Source organism: Anomaloglossus baeobatrachus, chromosome 1 (genome assembly GCF_048569485.1).
Source record: "Anomaloglossus baeobatrachus isolate aAnoBae1 chromosome 1, aAnoBae1.hap1, whole genome shotgun sequence".
NCBI classification, from domain to species: domain Eukaryota; kingdom Metazoa; phylum Chordata; class Amphibia; order Anura; family Aromobatidae; genus Anomaloglossus; species Anomaloglossus baeobatrachus.
Window position 1 is genome coordinate 672,540,602 of NC_134353.1, and position 18,870 is coordinate 672,559,471.

Consider the following 18,870-nt stretch of genomic DNA (forward strand, 5'->3'; position numbering starts at 1 on the left):
ACAATTGTAATGATCACCTAATTGGAACACTAGAACTCCTCATACTTGCAACCCCAAGAAATATGTCATCTCCAACACTCCACTTTTGTTTGTAAAAACAAAACAAGATAAACAAGTTCAAAGACATATTAAGGGCTCATGCGCACGTAACTGCTGAATATTCTGCAGCGATTTGACAGCACATGTGGGCTTCAAATCACTGCAGAAACACTGCATAATGGATGCAGTTTTTTTGTAGAAAAAAGCCAATTTCATGCGCTATGGCTGCTGCCCCCACCATAGACAGAGTGGGAGCTGCATCCATAGCGCACGGAATAATTGACATGCTCATTTTATAAACGCATGGATTTGGTTAAAAATTTTAGTACCCAAATCGCTGCGTTCATAAAAGCATTGTGCGCACGTATCATCCACAATCTTCATAGATTGTGCAGGGGACGCAGGACGCATACATTTACGCTGCAGTGCATGTAATTACGCAACGTGCACACAAGCCCTTAGAATGTTGTCTCCACAAGCATTTCACCCAGTCTTCCATCTATTTGGTAGTTTAAGCTCTCTATATGTGTGTTGCCTATGTAACTGCAACAAGCCCAACAATGTGTTTCATGCCTTGACCACACTCGGGGACAATTTTCAAATTGATCCTTGTTTTTTATGTGTAAAGACACATTGTTGTTCTATTTTCTCCATGCTACATCATCAACACGTGCTCAATAACGTTTCGTTTTAATTTACTTCCTTTTGATGTTTACTATTTAAACTTTGGGGGTGGTGTGTTTTATTGTTTCCTAATGTAAACCTTTTAATTTTTTTTTTAATCAAAATAACAGTGAATGAAATTACATGATGATGGGGGAGCTGCCGTGATCAATATCGGCGTGAGCAACAGCAAAACGATCGTAGTGGTGCGTCTGCAAGCAAAAAAAAGCCCTACATATATTATTAAAGACTAAATTTCCTGTCCCCTATTGTGGAACTCCATCCGTAAGTTTTTTTTTTGTGTATTTATCATTGACATATATTATTATCATCATCCATGTTTTGGTGTAAAAGTTAACAAAGAAGTTCTGTTGCAGGACCACAAGTAACATGAGGGATCGAGAAACGCCATCAGAATAAGAGGCAGGAGAAGGCTAGGAGGATGAAGCGGCATCAACATCTGACCAAGGCAGACAACAACAAGAGAGAGACCAGGGACAAAGCAAAAGTCCCACTTTGCCTTTGAACACCTCACTCTTGGCAGTATCCATTGCCCAGAGGGCACAGCTAAGGAGAGAGGCCCTTAGCCATCCCACAAGGTGCAAGGTAGATAGTCAAGTAATTGATTATCTATCTCACACCATTAATGACGACGGTGATGAGGCATTTGGCTCCAGTCTGGACCAGCATTTGAGGGAAATCTGTGGCGCCCCTGAGGCTTCAGTCGCCACAGGGTACTGCATCTCACTTAAGGTGCAGTACTTATCCTGAGTAATGAAGAGGTTAATCGCTGGTGTTTAGCACTTATACAACATTCACACAAACACCCAGCTAGCGAGTCAGTCAGTTACACAACTGAGGAAGTTAGACAGCCTGGGAAATTCCCGGTTACCAGGGCAATGGCCTGCAAGGTGGGGCAGCACTGGGGAGGTAACAGAACACACAGGAAAATCACTTCAGAATTGTCTGGGACACAGAACAACATGGTCGCTGGAGAGAGTGCTTAAGAGCTTCTCCAGCTAGGACCGGCCTGACTGGAAAAGGCAGGAGACGACCGGGTGAGCTGGAGAGACAGAGAAGAAACACGGTTGCTGAGGGGTGAGCTTCATTGCTCCCTTGGAACTGGCACAGAGCAGGGTGCAGAGCCCTAGGGTGGAACATACTCCATGTTGGACTACCAGAATCTGCAGGACAGGGAGATTGTACATCCCTCTGGCTACCACCAATTCCCGGAGCACAGTGGCACATAGGGCCCAGGGTCGGGATTACGGTCAGGCCCCACAGCAGACCTGCGTCACCTGCATATGGGACGGTAGCTGAGTTACAAGAATTAGGGTCCCCAAGTAGCTTCAGTCCATTGGGATACGACACCAAGCACAAGGAGGAAGGTCTCTCAGTTCACAGCACCGGTGTTGACCTTGAACTTACTCAGGATCGGCTGGGGCCCATCAAGGCGGAGACTGGTACCCTGAGTGCAGCACCAGAACTGTGAGTAAATAGATCTTGACCCGCACCTGCTGCCTCAGTCTATCATTGCCATCACCGTTGCCCCGCGCTCCGGCGCGAGCAGCCGACTATCATCCCCATCATCCTCACCGGGGCCCGCTCCACCTGTGGGGAGCAGAACCATCCTTGCTGCGACACCATCAGCCCCGGAGGACATCACCCGCAGCGGTGGCTAATCCCTGGCCACTTACCACAGGTGGTGTCACAAGACAAACTTCCATTCCATCATCCTCCCTTTTATTCTACGCCTTGGGGCCATGAAGCCGGGAAGGACCACCTGTGATATCCCCAGACCCGACATCACTGGCCCGGCAATGAGTAACAGTTAACCCCTTGCCCCGTGGGTGCTACAAATCCCTAAAAACCTGAAACTACGGGTGAAGGGTGAATTAATGTTCTTGATTGGCCTCTCTCCCAAACAATCTGGAGGACATTTTAAATTCAATACATGACCTTATCCGCTGCCAGCCAAGTATGCCACCACCACCTCCACCTGCTGCACGGGCTCCTTAGCCACCAGCCGCACCTCCTCAAGCAACAACAAGACAAGGGCATTCTCCAAACATACCCACCTGTATGCCCTTCAGGCCCACTGTTGGGGCTTGGCAACTTCAACAATACAATCATGGTCAAGTTGCCCCATGGTTCCCAACCAGACACAAACATATCCTCCTCATCAGGACCCTGCATATGGGTCAAGTAAGGCTGGTCACTTTGGCCAAACACAATAAACACCTTTTAGCCAACATTCAAACCCTGATCCATCTGCATTGTATATGGCCACTCCTGAGGCCAAGAAAATCCAGCCATCAGGTCCCCTTTCCCAACCACATCACCTCGTACATATTCTACTTTGTAGCTGTTTTTCTTTTATGTTGCATTGTTGCTTTTGTGACACTAACAAAAGTTTCAAAACTAGTCCAAGGAGGCCTTTTTGTGTTCTTATTCAACAGTCAAACTTTTTTTGTTGACCATTAGTATTTGATCTATAAAGCACAAAATTACACAGTTCACTATATGTTTTTAACACACATATGCTTTTTTGAAGTGACTTTGTGGCGCCCTGGACAAGCCAGGTCATCACAGAACAACACCAACACACCCCACACCCCGGTTAGGCACACCAAAGCCAAACACAAAATCCTTGTTGCCTTCCTCCAGGGGCTGATGTCCACACCAGGGGGTGGGCCAGGCGGTTGGCCCCGCCCACCAAGGAGTACACAGTCCTGGAGGTGGGAAAAGGAAGCGGTTGAGATTAGAGTTTTGAAGTGAGAGGAGTGAAGTGGCAGGAGAGCAACAGTCTGACGGCGTCCGGGTGTGTGGCCCGGATGGTACAGCAAGGTTGGCAGACAGTGGTGACCGTCTGCAGGAGAGGCCGATTGGAGCGAACCGAAAGGACCGTGGATGGGCGGTGGCCCGGCGGTACCGGACCGGCGAGCAAAGAGAAGCCAGCACCATCCGGCAGGGCTTACGGACCCCGATAAGGCTAGGAGTCGCCGTCCAATTTGTCAAATCCGTTAGCGAAGGGAACCTCCTGGGTTTCCCAGCAGTCAAGTCCTGATAGAAGGCGACAGCTCAAACCGTGAAGGAAAACACAGTCACCGCCAAGGCTAAAGTTCCCAGGGCCAGAGCCTGCGGGCAAAAGGGGCTCCTTCAGCACCCATCCAAGCTGGGGAGCGGGTTACCGGTGGGAACCCATTGGAACCGTACACACTACACAGGTGCAGGGAAAGGCAGTCACCATCAACCGACCGGGAGCAGAAACCACCGCAGCCGTCAGTGGGCCCCGTCCATCCAGCCGTGTGTTTTACCAAGGACTGTGTCTTCGTGATTGGCTGAGTGAGTACTACCGTGCCGTGTGGCACAGCGCTGCCCCCGCGACCCTGCACCTCGCCAGGCCCCGTAACCCGCCTGCCACCCATCCCTACCTCCTTCACCGGGCCCCGGGACAACTAACCCCCTACCCACGGAGGGGAGAACCAACATCCAAGCTTCTCCCAGTCATCGCTCCCGGGATCCCCGTCCAGAGCAGCGGTGGTGTCACAACCTCACCACAACCGTGGGTGGCGTCACGGACAATAAATCCCCAAAACCATTCCCCTTTTCACTCACGGGCGAGGAACGCCGCTCGAGTCCCCGGGATCCGGCCTACCGCTCGAGCCACCACCGAGCAGCAGTAGCAGCAGCAGCCAGACCCGAGCAGTGGGAGAGCACAGCGTCCCCTCCTCCGCCCGCGACAACTTGAGTACACAGGAAAAAGGATCACAATCGTGAAACATGCTTAAAGAGGTGTCAAAAAAAAAATAATTTCAATAACTGAAAACATGCAAAGTATTAATGTTTTGTTTAAATATTAGAATTTGTTTTTAATTGAGCAAAATATAAAAAAAATTAAAAGTTTGATATGTTCCACTCTTAGCCACTAGGGGGATCAGCTGCTGAAATCCTACAGAAATCCTACTGTAGAAATAGCTCACATTACAGCTGCAGTAAAAGTGGGTGGAATCTGCTCTCCTGTGTCTGATATCACACACCCCCTTCCAATCTGGGTGTTTTCAAAAGGATAAGAGAGAATGAAGTTAGGATCACAGTGTGGAGCCATTTTGGTGGTGACCGCAAAGTGATCCTAATGTGTCACTAAGGACAGCTGCATAGTTCTCCACTGTATCTCAATGCCTCGCTGTATCCAGTGCCCCCATATACTGTGCTGCATAGTGCTCCACTGTATCCCAATGCCCCGCTGGATCCAGTGTCCTCATATACTGTGCTGCTGGCCAGGATCAGAGGTCCAGGTGACATACGGCGAGGAGAGGTGATCTGCAGCCTGAGCAGCACTGCACTACAGATGTGATTCCGCAATCACCTCTTGCAGCCGCATACACTCTCCTCACACCTGTGCCCCCGGCACCCTGTCCTGTCAATGATCACAGTACATAGCAGCGAGGAGCGGAGGTCCAAGGTGAGCACACATGGGGGAGGGGGGCTAGCGGCGGAGGGGGTGAGCGTCGGAGGGGGGTGGTACCGAGCGGCATGGGAGGGGGTGGTGAGAGACGGAGTGGGGGTGAGTGGGGGAGGAGGTGGTGAGCGGTGGTGGTAACCGATGGAGTGGGGGATGAGCGGGGGAGAGGGTGGTGAGTGGTGGTGGTGAGCAACCGAGTGGGGGGTGAGCGGTGGTGGTTAGCGACGGAGTAGAGGGTGAGCGGCGGGGTGGGGAGCAGCCAGGATCAGTTATGGTGCAATTGCAATCACCGTTGCACGGCGCCTGTACTCACCCAAGCCAGAGCAAGTGACAGGGGGAAAGTGCAGCACACAGCATAGCTGTGAACTCCACAAAGATGGATGAGATCTCCTTCCTCTGCTGTTATCTGGACAGCCCAGGGGGAATGTCCATTTCACAGCAAAAGCTATTTGTGTGTTAAAGTATAGGGTCGCAGCCCGACAACGTTAGTCTATGCCCATGGACTGCTGTATTTGAGGTGAGTAATTGTCGTTACTCACAGCAAATCCAATATGGCAGCCCCCAGTGTTTCAGTGAAACTAGAATTAAATAAAACCTAAATAAACAGTGAATTTAATTTTGTATTAAAAATACTTTATTTCATAATCACGATTATTAATACAAATTAAAAAAACGCAACACCTTATCTTTAAGGCCTAAGCCACACGGCATGAAAATCAGAGCTAGTGGAATGCGATGTTTTATCGTATTCCATTCAGAGCAATATTAGCCTATGTCCCAGCACCCATGAGTTATTATTTGGTCAGCCCTAATCAGACCGAGAAAATAATCGCAGCATGCTGCGATTGTAATGCGAGTCTTGTTTGTTTCGCACACATTCAAGTCTATGAGGTGAGAAAAAAATCGCACTGCACTCGCAGTACACCGGTGTATCGCGAGTGCAGGGCGAAAATGGCAATAGCCGGCAATGGAGGAGAGAGGGAGATAAATCCCTACCTCCCCTCCTCAGCGCTGGCCCGCCCCTCCTCAGAGCTGGCCCGCCTCCTGCAGCTGAGGTCCGCTCACACGATCGGACCTCAGTCGCAGTGACACTCGCATGACACTCGGCTCCTGCTGTGCTGCCAGCGTGAGCCGAGTGTCATGCGAGGATCGCAGAAGATCCCCGTGTGGCCCCAGCCTAAAGGGGGCTTTATACGCAGCGATATCGCTAGCGATATCGCTGGTGAAAGCATCCGCCCCCGTTGTTTGTGTGTCACGGGTAAATCGCTGCCCGTGGCGCACATAATCGTTAGGAGCCGTCACACGGACTTACCTGCCTAGCAACGTCACTGTTGCCGGCAAACCGCCTCCTTTCTAAGGGGGCGGTTCATGCGGCGTCACAGCAGCGTCACTAAGCGGCCGACCAATAGAAGCGGAGGGGTGGAGATGAGCGGCCGTAACATCCCGCTCACCTGCTTCATTCCTCATTGCCGGCGGCCGCAGGTAAGCTGTAGTTCGTCGTTCCCCAGGTTTCACACATAGTGATGCGTGCTGCCTCGGGAACGACGAACAACCTCCGTCCTGCAACAATCAATGATTTTTTGAAAATGAACAACGTGTCAACGATCAACGATAAGGTGAGTATTTTTGATCGTTAACAGCCGTTCGTTGGTGTCACACGCAACGACGTCGTTAACTATGCCGGATGTGCATCACGGAATCTGTGACCCCAGCAATATATCGTTAGATACGTCGTTGCGTGTAACGGGGCCTTAAGACTGAGACAAAAAAATAAAACATTACTTGTTGGGCAATGTAATACTCCATCAGGGGACATAAAATTATTTTCAAATAAGGCCCGTACTCTGATGCCCGAGGATTCCCGGTGTCTCACATCCTGTGTTAGAGTTTGCACATTCATCATGTGTAACCTATCACCAGTATTCCAGCACAGCGGTCTATCATGTATGAGTGTGAAATTATGTAGAATAACCCATGCCTGGGTTACATAATTAACATTTTCGGGGCTTAATTTTATGGCTAAGAACAAAACCCTCCATTTAGCAGACAAAATCCTAAAGGCACATTCCACCAATCTCCTGACCCTGCTGAGTCTGAAATTAAAAGTTCTCCTTTGGTGGTTCAGAGCTCGCCGGGGAAAAGGCATCATGACTGGTAGTTAGCTAAAAGGCCTCATCACCAACCATGACCACTGGATCTAGTTGACCACTGGATCCTGGAAAAATCCGTGGTGGTGGGATTGGAAATTGGTTGTCCTTAAGCCGCCAACCCATTAAGGAAGAATTGAAGATCTGTGAATCTTCAGTTATTCCAAAGGCCCCAATATCTGCAATTCTAAACAGGAAGTTACTGTCTGCCAGGGCAAGTAGAACTAATGAAAAGTACTGTTTAAAATTATAGAATTGGGATCCTGAGTTCGGTGGCTTCTTTACATGGATGTGTTTGCCAGTCACAGCTCCCAAACAGTTTGGGAAACCAGTGATCTCGTAAATTCCTTGGTAAATTTTCATCCAGTTATTGTCTGTGGGCACGGGCATCACTTTCTTCTGTAAGCGCTCCCATATTTGTATGGAGGTGTGTTTTACAATACGTGAGATTGTTATTTTGCCCAAAGGGAACTGAAGATACAAAGCTGCTTAAGACAATCCGGTGGACAGGAATCTGTAATTAGAATGGACAAATTCTGAATAAAAACAGGATCACGCCAAAGTTAAACAAAACACTATTGCATTTAGGGATCCATCCAATCAATATCTAGGTTATGTCTGTGACTATGCATCTTTCAACAAGTGTGTATTTAATTATCAGTCCCAAAAAAAGGGTTGACAAGAATTGCTAAAAAACATACAAGGACAAGCAGTAAGCTAGGGCCATGACTTTGTATGTTGAGTAGGGCCAGGATTACATCAACAAAGAATAAAACAAAACAACATTCTCCAGCTGATCCGGAAGTGGGGCATCCTTTACTGTAGGCAAATCTGGCTCCTGAACGTGGCTCTTTAACAGTGCCCTTGGGCGTTTTGAAACAGGGTAATAGATAATGGCCTGGAAGGCAGCTTACATTATCCATGTTCTGAAAAACTATAATAGCTACGACACCATTGTGCAACGCATATTGTCAATATGAAGAGCCTTGTTCATTACATGAATTATGGCAAACAATGGATATGCAACTTCCATGGCAGCTGATGTCTCATATTCGGTCTCTTGGAAGGGGTTAGTAATGGAGAGGCATCTATCAGACACCCCCATTACTAACCCGGTAAGTGTTAACTGAAAAAAACCTGAAAAAATATTTTTTTATTAAAAAAAAAAAAAAAAAAAAATCACTCTCCGACTCTCTCTCTGGTTGACCAATTTATTTAAAAAAAAAAAAATCCATGCAGGTCCAATGTAGTGCACAGAATCCGAAGTAATCCATAATGGAAACCTGAAAGACATAAAAGAGAGAATTAAAAAAATGAAAATGAGACATTCACCAGTTCATTAGAAATGAAAGTTCCCACATCCAACATAATCAAAATCTATGGGGACTCGGAATGGAGCTGACTTGTCAGCTAACGGGGTCTGATGCCACCTAACCTCTGACACCGGATGCCCCTCTGCCCTTTCCTGCCAGGTATGTGGGTCACACTCCTTTACCAGCATTAGGCACCGCCAGAGCTCACAGTAGATGGCGCCTCCTCGTGCAGGCTCGCAGCCTGGAAGGTATCATTCTGCTGCTCAGCTACTCCAATGACCTAGCGGTATAGAGCGACCATAGTGCTAGGTTACTAGTCTGCCACAGACCTGCCATCTTTTCACCTCAAAATAAATTGGGCTTTACCCCTCAATTTGGGAATGATTTATAGTCTCATAGCCATATATTCCTCCCAGTAACAGCAGTGAGGTGCGGGGAGTGTACATTATTGATAAAAAAAATGCTTAAAAGAACTGAAGTCCCCAGTAGTTGATGCCTTTTAATGGCTAACTGAAAAGATTGCAACAATAGCAGCTTTCCAGACTGCTCAGGTCTCTTCATCAGGCTCAATATAACACAAAATCTGAAGAGTCACATATTTATACACAACAGGACATAGAATGGAGTAGTTACTTTATTGACGTAATATATTTACTGCAATCTTGCAGTGTGTAGAAAACCTCACAAAAAATAAAAAGCACAAAAACACAATTTTTTTCCTGGCGATTACTTTCCCTGCAGTAAAACGCACTGCATGTGAACACTGATAAACAGTTATAGTGCACCTTTTATTAAAGGGGCATCTGGTTTACAGTTTCAGAACACTCCTTTTCTCTGGCACAGTCTATTTAAAAAAACAAGCTGTGCTTTACTCCCCCTCCCCAGGTCCAGCACTGAGCCTCTACCGCAGCTCTCAGTGTCGGTTATTGTCTGCAGCGGTGATATCACGTTGACAGCACTGCAGGCAATCAGTGAGCAGAGAGTCTTCTGACATTAGCTGATTGGCTGCAGCGCCATGTCAGCGCCGCAGGCGGTACCAGATTCGCGGACTCAGCGCCGTACTAGCAGATGCTGAGTAAAGTATGAGAAAACAAACTTCAGCCAAGGACAAGGGTTTCTGAAACTGGAACATCCCTTTAATATTCCCCCCATTAGACTACCACGTATGGCAGCAATAGCAGCAGTGTACGCTGTTGGAGTGATGCCAGCTCCTGCAGGTCACTACCATACCACAGACACACAGTCCCAACCACAAACCACCGCAGATAAACCAATCACTACAACATTATCCGGCACTGGGCGTGTAATGCGCGGCACAGCCAGGAGGTGGCGACAGACGGCAGCGATGCCCTGCTCTCTTATCTCCAGCCACAGGTTGCCATGCTAACAAAGCTGCTTCCATGCCTTGGCCCCGCCCACATGCCTGACAAACAAACTAGGTTGCGCGGCCTTTGTCCCTGCTGGGGTTCCCTGTGGAAGGCACGGCAGGGCAGGGGGCGTGGCCTGGACTCGCAGCAGGTTGGGTTGGTCGGGTGGAGCTGCCTCTGTTTAGGCAGGTGGAACATGGAGCGAGAGGAAGGAAGGCAGTGAGAGCAGACACCAGGGAAACAAAGGGGGACGGGGCGGCCGGCCAGGTAAGTGCTCGGGGCACGGCAAACTTTCCAGCCTCTGCCTGCAGCGCACCATCCATGTCACCACTGGGCAGTGCCAGCGGGCACACAGGGCAGCAGGATGCCAACTACTCCTCGCAGTGCTGGCGCAGTGATCCCAGGAGAGGTTAACCCTGTAGTGACTGGGAGTTGTGGTGGGTCCACAGGTGGCAGATCACTGCTTGCCCCAGAGAGTATCCAGTGTACTAGATGCCAGTGATTTGCTGCAGTTTTCTACCACATGTAGTGTATTGCTCTCTGTTGTCAGCCACTGCAGGCTGACTGTGGTGTGCACTCAGGTTCTACGTCCACAGCTTCATCTCAAGGTGTGAGGACCTTCAGGAAGATGACATGCAGGTCTGTGTTTATTATTGCAGGTGCTTGGCCCTTCACGTATGGAGTAATGCCCTGCAGACCCTTATTCAGACAGCTGCAGTACCTGAGCGTCCTGAGACCACCATAGACCCCTGCCATAATCTAGGTGTATTCGCTGCAGGAGCCCAGGTGTTGTGGCTGTGGCACTGTGGGGCGCCATCACTTTCCGGCAGATGTTTGATATCACTCAGTCCCCAAAGATAATAGTGACAGCAGGGCGGTGTATTCAGAGCTGGTAACAGGAGCGCAGCTCTCGGCTTACAGAAAATAAAAGTGCCAACCAGATAGTATACATGTGATGAGTCCGTCCCTGTGTACTGTGTGCCCCCTCTGATACCTGCAGACAATATGTAGTATTAAAGGGGGTTTCTAGCACCGTTCACTTGAGTGCTGCCACCGACATACTAAGATCAGAGAATGATGTGCAGGTATGGACCACGTGGCCTAATGACTATTGTGTGTGGGGTTGTCACTCCGCTGTGGAAGTTACGACGCAGGAATATCACATACGATCATATCACTGGCAACCTAGAATACTACAGGGTTGAATCCCTGGTGATCGAGGGCAGCGACTGGAGTCATATTGACATCTCGGGTGGTGTACGACAGTGAGGAGGTTTATAATCACATCCCTGGTGGGCTAGGGCAGAGAAGGGGTTACTAATATTGTGTGACGGGAGATATATTGTTAGAAGTGGTTTCAAGAAAAGCATCTTATACGTCAGTGGCACCTTTTGGTTGCACTTATTTCACGCTATTAATGATAGTGAGTGAGAACCATGGCGCTCACTGGACTCTACCTAAAGACCCCATGTAACTACAGCCCATATAATCGGGGTCCTTAGGTGTTATTGATAACCTAGAGCCCCCTGTAGCCAGTCTATGACTTTATCTTGGCTGCGCTCCATGCACAGCGCCCTCCATAGCTGATTCTCGCTTTCATCCTCACTCCCCATCGGTAGTCCCTATATCTGATGAAGGTCTGTTGTGACCAAAACGTAGTATATATCAGACCTGGTTCCCGTAGAATAGAGATCAGTGCTGATGGCCTCATTTTCAGTGCCAGGACCTTTGCTATGTAATACTTCTTACATTTTTATTCTATTTGGTATACCTTTATAGATCTTCTGTATTTACCAGTGCTGCACACCTCACCTCTGTGTGATTTGTGTCTTTTGTCCACTTTGTCAATGTCATGGTCATACTTTTTGGAGTTCTCGTTTCTGTTGGAAAGTTGGCCAGTATTCCCTTATTAGGCTATATCAGTTGCGATATTCCCATGTACAGTAATATGAGTGGTATCCAAAGGTCAGTGCACTCCTACTGTGCCTATCCCGCATTCTGCAAATCCTGACTGGGAGAAGAAAAAAAATAAAATAAACATACTCACTCCCTCCCTGTCACCCTACTACACCCCCCCCACCTTGTGTCAAAACATGGACCACTGGGAGAAATGAGAGCAGAAAAGGGAAATTCCCATCCCCCCCCTCCCAGCTGTGGAACATGGACCCCAGTGTTTATGTGGGACGTGAAGCCTTCGCTGTAGCTGGAGTCGTGGTGTATAAGCACTGAGTGCTAGCAATAACAAAACTTTCCTAAGGAATTCACTTTCAGGTTGGAATTGTCAAACGCGAATGTGCACAGTGTAATTATGTCTGGTGTACAAGAGATCAGTCCGGGCTACAGGCCCTGATACACTGAGCATGCTGGTACGTGTGCTCCGGCCGCTGGTACGTGGGATCCTGCAGCCTCACTTATGTCGGTACGTGCGGTATAAACCCTTAGCCCCCTGCAGTCCCTGCTATATTTACTGACATACTGTAGCTGCGGATCTCTGCTGTGACCCCCATGTATGATTAGTGCACATTTTCTGACACAGTGCTGTCCACAGTGAGGCCATGTTCCCACCTTGCTTTTTTTGACCCCACTGTAATTTTTTTCTTCTTCTAGTGGCCACATCAAAAAATGCAATAACAATCTGTTCTGATTATTGCATTTTTTGCTGCACTGTAAAATTTGTGTTTGGTGCAGATTTAAAGCAGCGTTTTTGGTAATGTGTTTAGGTACAGTAAAGCTTTGATTCTGCAACTCTGTTTTCTTTACATGCATTATTTTCAGGTTCCCCATAGAAGCCTAGAGGGGACAACAAAATGTACCAAAAAAAGCCTCACAGTGGGCTGAGTTTTCATCAAATCGCATCCACTTTGCTTGAACTGCTGAATTAAAGGGAAGTGGTCACCAGGTTTTCCCCTTATGAGCTGCTGAATTAAAGGGATCCGGTGACCAGGTTTTTCCCTTATGAGCTGCGGCCACCAGCACTGGGCTCTTATATACAGCAATCCAGAATGCTGTATATAAGAACCCAGGCCGCTCTGTAGAACATAAAAAAACACCTTTATAATACTCACCTAGGGGGCGGTTCGGTCCAATGGGTGCCATTGCTCTCAGGTCCGGCGTCGCCTCCATCTAGTGTAATCGCCATCCTCCTGCCCATCCACATGTGGATGATGCTTATGTCATCCACATAGAGTCCTCCATTCTGCTCCTGCGCATACATATCATGGCGGGTCTTTGACCTTTCCTCTCGCCTACACATTACAGTACTTTGCGCTACCCTCAGCAGGGCAGATCAAAATGTGCAGGGAAGCAATGGAGGCCTCTGTAGGACACATCATCCACACGGGGCTGGGCAGGACGACGGTGGTCGCACAAGATGGAGAAGGCGCCTGACCTGAGAGCAGCTACACCCATCAGACTGGACCGCCCCTAGTTTGGTATTATAAAGGTGTTTATACACTATACAGAGGAGCCTGGGCTCTTATATACAGTATTTTAGAATGCTGTATATAAGGGCTCACTGGTGGTGGTCGCAGCTCATAAGGGAAAATCCTAGGGACAGGTTCCCTTTAGGCCCCCTTCATACGTCCATGATAAAAGCGCACATTTTTCACAGTCTGTGGTGCGGGTGTATATGTGTGTATATGTTTCCGTGATAGCACATGAAAAGCAGGAACTTCTATGCTCAGCTGTCCCCGGCGCTGCTGTCGCTTTTGGGTCCACAGTGCAGTAAATACGCATGAGCTTAATGAGCGGGCCCGGAAGCAAGTGACAGCACCGCCGAAGACAGCAAAGACAGCAGGGCTAGAGACAGGTGAGTATAGAAAATAATTTAATTTTAAAGACAAGTGTTTTATCCAGTATGTGTGACATGGATCACATCAGTGTGCGGGTCGTGTGACACTTGCGCTGCCAGATACAAACAGACATGTTACGGTGTGGAGCATATGTACACACGTCTGTTAGAAAACAGGGATGTGTGCGCAGACTCATTTTTTTTATGGGTCCGTGTACGTCTATGTCTCCAGTATGTATGAAAACAGACGTCATATACTGGAATCACTGGCGTGTAAATGGGGCCTTAAGCAGATTTTGTGCATTGAAAAATGGAGCATTTCCGCTACGTATGAGCATGGCCTTTATTGGCTGAAAAAGCCATATGTGTTAGGGCTCTTTCAGACGTCCGTTATTGTCAGATCGTAATGCACAGACTGAATGTGTGTCTCCCGACAGCTTCATAGAAATATATAAAGCTGTCACTCACTGGGGACACACGGCCAGTCTGTGCGTGATGACAACAGACCTGAAAAAGTCCATATTTGTAGATCTAAATGCTTCATGCGTGCGAAAGTGATGACGTATACAACAATCTTGCAGCAAATTTGAATCCATATATAACATATGTGTTTTTGATTTTTATCGGGCTGACTCACTACCAACAAATCCATAGTGGAAAATTGTCACCCAAATTACATTTATAACCTGGATTTCTGCCCATTCTCTGTGCCAGAAACTGTGTAAACTGCCCACTAACCACCTGGCATTGTATTATTTGAGAAATCCGTTGCCATTCGTATGGCTGCGGTTTTTGGTGACGTCACTTATTAAAGAAGATTGCACCCATAAATCCGCAGCAAGTAGACATACGTTCCACTAAGGCTGCTTTCACACATCCGGTTTTAGCAGTGCGGCTAAATCCGGCTCTAAAACCTATGCAACGGATGCGGCGAAAAAAGCGCATCCTTTGCATATGTTTTTACATGCGGCCCGTCCGTTTTTTGCCAATTGCGGCACGCTATTGAGCATGCGCATGCGGCGGCCGGATGCGTTTTTTGCCGCATCCGGCGTCCATAGGATGCAGCGCGATGCGGGTTTTTTTTGCCGGACAAAAAAATGTGCCAGGCAATGTTCCATCCCGCCGCCGCATGGGCTAAATATGCCACATCCGGCAAAAACCGGACCGAACGCAAGGCCATGCGGCACAATCCGGCACTAATGAAAGTCTATGCAGAAAAAACGCAACTGGCGGCAAAAAAAACGGTTGCGTTTTTTCTGCAAAGAGCCAGATTGTGCCGCACAGAAAAAAACGGATGTGTGAAAGCAGCCTTAAGGTATATGGCCGCTTCATCTTTTCTAGATTGAAAGTTGAAGTCTCCATGGTTTGCTGGTGGATCTTCGCTGTGTGAAGTGGCAGTGACTATAGATAAGGTTACATGGGACGCACCTACCTCTATGTTGTATTTTCCATGTTATCGACCGCTCAATAATTGTGTAAATGGACCTGTACTGAGAATTGCTTGCCTTATTGTTTGCCTCCGCTTTGATATTGGTAATGAATCTTCAGTGTCATGTTCCCCAGGCTCCATTCCTCGAAATGACGAACCAAACAAGTGAAGTCTCATTGCTGCCTGTATTTGATCACCGCTCACCATCACAATACCGTGGGTTTTATTTTTATGCCTCGGTGTTTAAGAAGCCCGACATTGGAGAATTCATTGTTCTGTGTATTTCAGTAATGACTTTTGTTCTGATCATAATAGGCTGGATTGTCTCTGGCATTGCCTTTTATAGCATTCATACACGATTTCCAGGCACAGGACTATTCAGCATGGGTTTTATGCTACAGGAATGAGCACAAAGCTTCCGCAATGGCAAATATGTACACAGAAGAGTTGTTAAATATGTAGCTAAAAATACGCCATCCAAATATTATCCCTGCCTTTTCTTTCCACTTGCTGAGTAAAGGGAGTCATGTAATAGATGGTCAGTACTTGGAGGATTATAATGGGAGTTGTAGCTGGCCTCTGCTATATAAGTGCCGTGTATAAAAACGCAAGACTAACAGAGGCTCAATAAATGTAACTAAGGCCTAGGACACACGGTGAGAAAAACGGTGCGAGTGGAATTTGATTACGGTAAATAAATCACATTCCACTCAGACCAATATTACTCTTTGGGGCCGCTCCCATATCCCTAATCGGACCGAGAAACCAGTCACCGCATGTTGCGAGTGTAATGCGATCTTGTTTTACTCGCACCCATCCAAGTCTGTGGGGACGAGAGAAACATCGCACTGCACTCACATTACACCGGTGTAATGCGGGTGCAAGGCGAGAATCGCAATAGCAGACAATGGAGGAGAGAGGGAGATAAATCCCTTCCGCAGCACCGGACCGCAATCTGCAGCTGTAGTCTGATCGCACGATCAGACCACAGTCGCATGACACTCGGCTCCCGCTGTGCTGCGAGCGTGAGCTGAGTGTCATGCGAGGACTCGCACATAACCCTGTGTGGCCTCAAACTAACACATAATATTGTATAGAATCAATACTGGAATAAAAATATTTGATTTGTGTCATTTTAGTTCAGTGGGCTGCTCATAACAAAGCTGGAGGAAACAGACCAAATAAAACCTTTAGATCATTGGTTTTGATGCTGCTGAGATAACTCTGACTCTGCTACATTGGAGGAGCGCTACTTTAAGGCTGGAATCACTTTATGCGTGTAAAATCGGTCCGAGTTGCATGATAAAAAGTCTGACGATTTTAGTTCACGTTAAGATCAGTGTGCAATGCAACTGCACTGCGATCCTGGGATTTTTCTCATGATTGCAGTGCGTGTGCAATGTGTGTGCGATGCGTATGGGATCCGTTTTTACTATGTCATCTGCCATTCAGCTCTGCTACATGGCCGCTGACAGCAGACACAGATAGAGCCGCGCGATCAGAATGACGTTGGATGAACTTCACCCGACTTCATTGTCATCCTGCGGCTCTGTCTGTGTGGCATGGTCTGATTTTCGGTCACCGGTGATGGTCTCACCGGTGACCACAAATCCCCTGAGTGACCGCAGTGAGCCGCGCTATCAGCGGTGCCGTCACTGAGGTTACCCGCGGCCACAGCTGCAGTCCTCCCGCTGAGATCTGTGGCCGCGGGTAACCTGAGTAACGTCATCGCTGATAGCGCGACTCACTTCAGTTGCTGCGGGGAGCTCACAGAGAGCGATCGTGGTCTGTGGCCGTTCTCTGTCAGCTTCCGATGTAGCAGAGCTGAAAGCGTTGTGGGACCGCTGTGGATTACGTCAGACCTGGAGTGGTATTTGGGGACTTTATTAAAATGGTGAAAGAGGTTGCTGTTTTTTGTCTTTTATTACAAATAAAGGATTTTTTGGATGTGTGTGTTTATTTTCTTTAACAGGTTAATCATGGAAGATATCTTGTGGAGACATCTGCCATGATTAATCTTGGACTTAGTGACAGCTATGGGCTGCTGCCATTAACTCCTTATTACCCCAATTGCCAACGCACCACGGCAATTCGGATGAGCCGGGTACAGTCCCGGGACTGTCGCATCTAATGGATGCGGCCATTCCGGGCGGCTGCTGGCTGATATTGTTAGGCTGGGGGGCTCCCCATAACGTGGAGCTCCCCATCCTGAGAACACCAGTCTTCAGCTGTTTCGCTTTACCCTGGCTGGTATCAAAATTGGGGGGAACCGCACGCCATTTTTTTAAATTATTTATTTAACTTCATGATATAGACCTGCCCACTGGCAGCTGTGATTGGTTGCAGTGAGACAGCTGTTACTCATTGTGGGCGCGTGTCTGACTACAACCAATCATAGGCGCCGGTGGGCAGGGAAAGCAGGGAATACGAGATGGATTAATGAGCGGCTGGCTTTTTCAAAAGAGAAGCCGCCGGAGCAGTGTGAACGCCGTGCAGCGCCGCGCCGGGGATCGGTGAGTATGAGAGAGGGAGGGAGAGGGATAGACCGACATGGACAGAGAGAGATAGAGACAGACCGAACGACAGAGAGAGAGAATAGAGACCGAGAGGGAGAGACCGACTTACAGAGATAAGAGATTGACCGACATTGTGAGATCTCACTCATTTCCAGTGTTTTCTGAAACATGCGATAAATGTATTTAGAAAAACGCATGTCACTAGGATGGTGTGTGTGCGCCGTCCGTGTGACATCCGTTTATTTAATCGCTTCCATAGAGTTGCATTGAAGAGACTCTCGCGAGAAACTCACCAAAACGCAGCATGCTGCGATTTATTTATTTTTTTTTTTTTCCTCAGTCCCATTTGGACTGAGAAAAAAATAGCAGATGTGAGCTGCCTCATTGATTAACATGTGTCCGAGTGCAATGCGAGAATTTCTCGCATTGCACTCGTGCGAGATAATCGCAAGTGAGAAGCCGGCCTTAAGCCCGCATTACACACTACAATATATCGGCGGGGTCACGTCGTAAGTGACGCACATCCGGCATCGTAAGTTACATTGTAGTGTGTGACAGGTACGTGCGATTGCGAATGAACGGTAAAACGTTCATCGCACGCACGTCGTTCATTCCTCATGAATTGAACGTCAGGTTGTTCATCGTACCCGGGGTAGCGCACATCGCAGTGTGTGAAACCCCGGGAACGATGAACAGATCTCACCTGCCTCCTGCGGCTCCCAGCCAGCAATGCGGAAGGAAAGAGGTGGGCAGGATGTTTACGTCCCGCTCATCTCCACCCCTCCGCCTCTATTGGCCGGCTGCTGCGTGACGTCGCTGTGACGCCGAACATCCCTCCCACTCCAGGAAGTGGACGTTCGCCGCCCACATCGAGGTCGTATGGATTACGGAGTACGTGTGACGGGGGTTAATTGAACGTGCCGCATATACGATGGGGGCGGTTACAATCGCATACGATATCGTATGCAGAATCGTAACATGTAAAGCAGGCTTTAGAGCAGTACTCGCAAGCTGTATAGCGCTCCATGCCTAGGAAACCGGCCTCTACTGAGATAGTAACCTTTGCAAAAAGCTGTAAACTATAGAACTATAAAAAGGTCAGTTGCTTATTTTTACAAGGACTTTGCAATTTTGCCAAACA

General features: G+C 48.1%; 1 protein-coding gene across 1 annotated transcript in view; it reads left to right on the forward strand.

The window, feature by feature from the left end:
* The first annotated feature begins 10,118 nt into the window (after nucleotides 1–10,118).
* KIAA1671 (KIAA1671 ortholog) overlaps nucleotides 10,119–18,870 on the forward strand; it is a 271,372-nt gene continuing 262,620 nt past the window's right edge. Inside the window, exon 1 of the mRNA XM_075320058.1 lies at nucleotides 10,119–10,261. The gene's annotated coding sequence lies outside the window, so the exon portion shown is untranslated. The remainder of the gene's footprint in view (nucleotides 10,262–18,870) is intronic.